We start from the raw sequence: 5,224 nt of genomic DNA, 5'->3' as shown, positions 1-5,224 counted from the left end.
GCCACACCCGGTAACGCTCAGGGGTTACTCCTGGCTATGCGCTCAGAAGTTGCTCCTGGCTTGGGGGACCATATGGGACACCGGGGATCGAACCGCGGTCCATCCAAGGCTAGCGCAGGCAAGGCAGGCACCTTACCTTTAGCGCCACCGCCCGGCCCCTCAAATATCTTTTAAAGAAAATCTTTTCACATTGTATTAATGACACAAGTCTCTCTTTTTTAAAAAATAAATCCCATGTTCTGAAAATTAAACCCAACAACTAACACATGCAAAACATGTTCTCTACCACTGAGACACAGTCATTACCTATGAGCATACCTTTTACCAAGCTCCTGCTTAGATGATCTCTTTGCACCAGGCTTGCAAAGTGCTTTGTCCTTTCCATGGCCACACTCTGAAAAAAAAAATTCTATACTAAGCACTTAATAGTGAGTACAGAAAACCAAAACAGAGCAAAGCCTTTATTTTTTAGAATGGTGAGCCCATAAAAATGGGACATAGCATGGCCTTCATTCACACTTCAAAGTCTTTCATGATTTATTGGGGTGTCGGGAGAGATTAGTCTTCAATTGAATATCTCCAAAAAAAGTCAGGTAAACCACATTTTTTTCTATCTTGCTTTGAGATCTATTGATCATAGAACCTGGAGCAGAATAACTGTTCAAAAGTAATAGCTGCTATTAAAATAATGAGTATTAGTGTTAGCATTGCTACTATTACACTGTCATAAATATTTTTGGAATGAATATGTGGAAACTGGGAAGAAAGCCAAAAAATATTGGTGAGTGGAAAACAAGTTAGAAAAATCATAGTTCTTTTGGGCCCTGTTCCATAGTCTGCTCTGCCTTAAGTAATACAGAGTTCTGTTATGCTCTGCATGTGGGGTAGACTCAGCTGCCTGGCATGGCAGAGGCTTGCTTCATAAAAGGTGTATCTCCATCTGTAGGGCCAGCATGTGCTCTCTGGTTGTTGGAACACATACCGAAGCCTGAAAAGTAGCAATACAATGGCCCATTAAGACAATGGCATGAGAAAGAGAAAATTTTCAAATAGGAGTATTATAACAGTAAACATGTACAATCTCAGACTTTCTCAAGGTATGGTGAAACAAAATTAAGAGAAAACCAACTCTCCTTCCTCCACTCTCCCCACTCCCTCCCATCCCTCCACCCATCTATCTTCCTATTCCTCCTCCCATCCCTCTTCCTTTCCTCCCTTCCTTTCTCCCTTCTTCCCTACCTTCCTCCTTCCATCTCTCCAACCCTCCCTTCCTTCTTTCCTCCCTCCCTCCCTCCCTCCCTCCCTCCCTTCCTTGCTTCCCTCCCTTCCTTCCTTCCTTCCTTCCTTCCTTCCTTCCTTCCTTCCTTCCTTCCTTCCTTCCTTCCTTCCTTCCTTCCTTCCTTCCTTCCTCCCTCCCTTCCTTACTCCCTTCTTTCCTTCCTTCCTTCCACCCTCCCTCCCTCCCTCCTCCCTCCCTCCCTCCTTCCTTCCTTCCTTCCTTCCTTCCTTCCTTCCTTCCTCCCTCCCTTCCTTACTCCCTTCTTTCCTTCCTCCCTCCCTCCCTTTCTCCCTCTCTCCTTCCTTCCTCCCTCTCTCCCCTCCTTTCTTCCTTCCTTTCTTTCTTCCTTCCTTCTTCCTTCCTTCCTTCCTCCTTCCTTCCTTCTTTCCTTCCTTCCTTCCTTCCTCCCTCCCTCCCTCCCTCCCACCCTCCCTCCCCTCCTTCCTTCCTTCCTTCCTTCCTTCCTTCCTTCCTTCCTTCCTTCCTTCCTTCCTTCCTTCCTTCCTTCCTTCCTTCCTTCCTTCTTCTTCCTTGCTTCCTTCCTTCCTCCCTCCCTCCCCTCCCACCCTCCCTCCCTCCCTCCCCTCCTTCCTTCCTTCCTTCCTTCCTTCCTTCCTTCCTTCCTTCCTTCCTTCCTTCCTTCCTTCCTTCTTCCTTCCTTCCTTCCTTCCTTCCTTCCTTCCTTCCTTCCTTCCTTCCTTCCTTCCTTCCTTCCTTCCTTCCTTCCTTCCTTCCTTCCTTCCTTCCTTCCTTCCTTCCTTCTCTCCCTCCCTCCCTCCCTCCCTCCCTCCCTCCCTCCCTCCCTCCCTTCTTTCCTTCTTTCCTCATGAAAGTGCATTGCACTGTGAATCTGAAGTGATTAAGCTGTGCTCAGGGCTGTTAGGACTATACCTGGAGATGCTGGCTGTGGAGTAGATGGTGGACACAAGGTACTAGAAATTGGACTTGGAGTCTTCCATATATAATGAGCATACTCCAGGCCTTTTTCATTCTAGCAATTATAAATTCTGGGGTAGCACATGAAAGAAGTCTTGTACTCAGTCAATAAGATTTTGTCTCCAAACCTTGAATTAGGGTAAGAACTAAGAATGTGGGAATAGAGACATGAATTAGCAACAGGGGTGAATAATATAATCAAGGAGGGTGATTATAACAGACCCCCTAGTATTGAGTCCTAATCCCCTGAAGCTGGACCAGTTGTCTAATTTGGAAAAAAAATCTTTGCAGCTGTGATTAAGTTAAGGCTTTTTAGATAGAGATTATTCTGGGTTATCTGGGTGGTCTGTAAATGCAATAATTCTTGTATGTGGCAGGTGGAGGGAGAGCTATGAGAGGGCACAGGGAAGATAGAAACCACACGACCAGGGAGTCAGAGGTGGCAGTGAGGCAGCACAAGTCAGAGAAACTGAGGAGGCAATGGCAGGTTCTCCCAAGGAGCCTCTAGAGAGGTCAAGATATTACAAGTGAGTGCTGGCCCCTGGGACTGAGAGAAAAAAATATACATTGGTTGTCTGTGAGATGCCATGTTTATAAACACTACTTAAAGCAACTTCAGATTATGAATAAAGGGGCTTGTTTAGAGGTGGGTGAGTTGACTTTGGTTTTTTTTTTTTTTTTGGGTCACACCCAGCAGCGCTCAGGGGTTACTCCTGGCTCTATGCTCAGAAATCACTCCTGGTAGGCTCAGGGGACCACATGGGATGCCAGGATTTGAACCACCGACCTTCTGCATGAAAGGCAACCGCTTTACCTCCATGCTATCTCTCAGGCCCCCGACTTTGGTTTTTAAGAAACCTGGACAGTGTCTTGAAGCCCCAACTTCAGTTGGGGCAATAATGGCAGCTGTAATAAAGGTGCAAACTCTGGAGCTGCCTCCTGTATCTACAGCAGCCTCCAAGGGTAAATCAGAACCCACATGCCAGCTGTGAAGGGGCAGGTGAATTCTTCTTTGCCTTTGCAGTGTCAGGAGTGGGGCTTCCATAAGACCAGCAGGGACAGTGACTATAGCACCTTAGCAACCGCATTGGGCTGTGCTTCAAGGAGGCAGAGAATGTTAGAGGGTAGGGGGGAATTTAACTCTAGCCCCACAGGTGCTCACAGGGTCCACTCCAGGAACTACAAACCTGAAAACAGAAACTGTATACAGCCATCCAATTAGTTTTCCTATAATGTCTTGATTAAATTAAAAAGCATGTTCAAGTATGGTTTTAAAAAGTAAAAATTAGCAAGGTGTAACAGATGAATGCATTCAATTATTGACTATATCTGAGTGTTCTGTTATGAGCCAAAAGCATTTGAAAGGGTGATAAAGACATATATAATTCATACCATTTGTATAATTATTTTACAGAATTATTTTAATATCTGAAAAATAGCAATAGAGTTTAAAATTTTGTAAAAAATAAGATTAAGACAAACTTGGAGAGTATATATATATATATATATATATATATATATATATATATATATATATATATATTTACTCAAGGGACAAATTGGGATGCAGGATGCCAAGCAAAGTATTTACCTGCTGTACTATTGTGCCAGCTCTGAGAGTCAAATATTTTACCCCAAGAATTACTTATCTTTGTCCTAGATAGCAACTCTGAAGTTGACTTTTCTGAAATTAATAACACCATTCATTTTGTTAGTCTGGTATTAAAATGGACAAACACAGGAAAAGACACTAGGAACAAAATTGGGCAGCCCAGGGAGCATTTTTTTCCCTGTCTGGAAGCTCTTTTGGGGCTATCACAAGGGCAAGAATTTGGGGCAGGTCTCATTAAATTGAGCAGTCAAGTGATCTGAATTTGGGAGGTGAACTTGGCTATCAATGGCAGGCAGGAGGGTTCTAAAGAAAGAGCGCCAGACATTTGCATCAGCTCCTCTGGAGACTTTGGCTGAATTCTGAGCTGCACACTCAAAAGGTAATGCTCTCTGAAGCCCAACGAAGTGGAACTGGGAGGCCATAAGCAGAACATCACTTCATACTCTCCTGGTGTAGTATGATAACACTGTAATACTAACGCAGGAAAATCTACCATGTTACATTCACCATGAACATTTATATAAACATTTACCATGCTAATCATGTGATCTTAACACAGAGACAAAATGATGTTTTAAAGTAAACATATCAGAAATCAATTTTTCTTGCAGTTCTGGAGGTTAGAAGTTCATGGTGCTTCCAGGGATGATTTTCTGAAGAGATCTTTCTGACTGGCTTGGAGATGAAAGTCTTCCCCATTTGTCCACATGGCCCTTCTTTGTACAGCTGTGTGTGAATGCCCCCCCCCCCAACCTCTGTTGTCTTGTTTTCTTCATATGAGCAATAGCAGACCTATTGGAAGAAGGTTCAACTTTAATTACCTATCTAAACTTTCTATTAATAAGTCAGATAGGAGGGGTAGGGATTCATTATAAGAATTTTAAGGGAATATAGTTCAGTCTATAAAACTATAGTCAATGAAGTTAAGACAAAAAAAAAAAACCTTAAAAGGAAAGCACAGTACCAGTTATTCCTGAGATCAAGTTAATTAAATTAGGGTAATTAAAGTTATGATTATATTAAAGGTTGGAGAAGAAACTTGGAGCAAGAATGATTGGATAGGTTTCCAGATCTCATAACTATATTTTATTTATTTTTTAACTGATAAGAACAGATATTATACTTGATCTTAGCCAAAAGGCCAAGCAGTGATTATTATTTATTTTTTAGGTCCATACTCAGCCTTGTATAGGGCTTAATCATGGCTTTGTGCTCAGGGATCACTCCTGGTAGTGTTTGGGCCCATATGGGGTGTCATGGATTAAATGGGTCAGCCTCATGCAAAGCAAGTGGATACCCACTGTACTTTCTTGCCCCAAATATAAGGAACTCCATGAATCTGAGTAGAACACCCACTCACCACTTTGACATATTGTAATCAAATGGCTTTAAACTTG

The 5,224-nt window shown here is 42.9% G+C and overlaps 1 pseudogene; it reads right to left on the bottom strand.

Annotated features, from left to right (window-relative positions):
- Positions 1-4,885: 4,885 nt before the first annotated feature.
- LOC126012780 (uncharacterized) lies at positions 4,886-4,980 on the bottom strand (annotated as a pseudogene).
- Between the last annotated feature and the right edge of the window lie 244 nt (positions 4,981-5,224).

The sequence above is a fragment of the Suncus etruscus genome, chromosome 6 (assembly GCF_024139225.1).
Source record: "Suncus etruscus isolate mSunEtr1 chromosome 6, mSunEtr1.pri.cur, whole genome shotgun sequence".
NCBI classification, from domain to species: Eukaryota; Metazoa; Chordata; class Mammalia; order Eulipotyphla; family Soricidae; genus Suncus; species Suncus etruscus.
The sequence above is the reverse complement of the archived record's forward strand: the minus strand, read 5'-3'. Positions and strand labels throughout refer to the sequence as shown.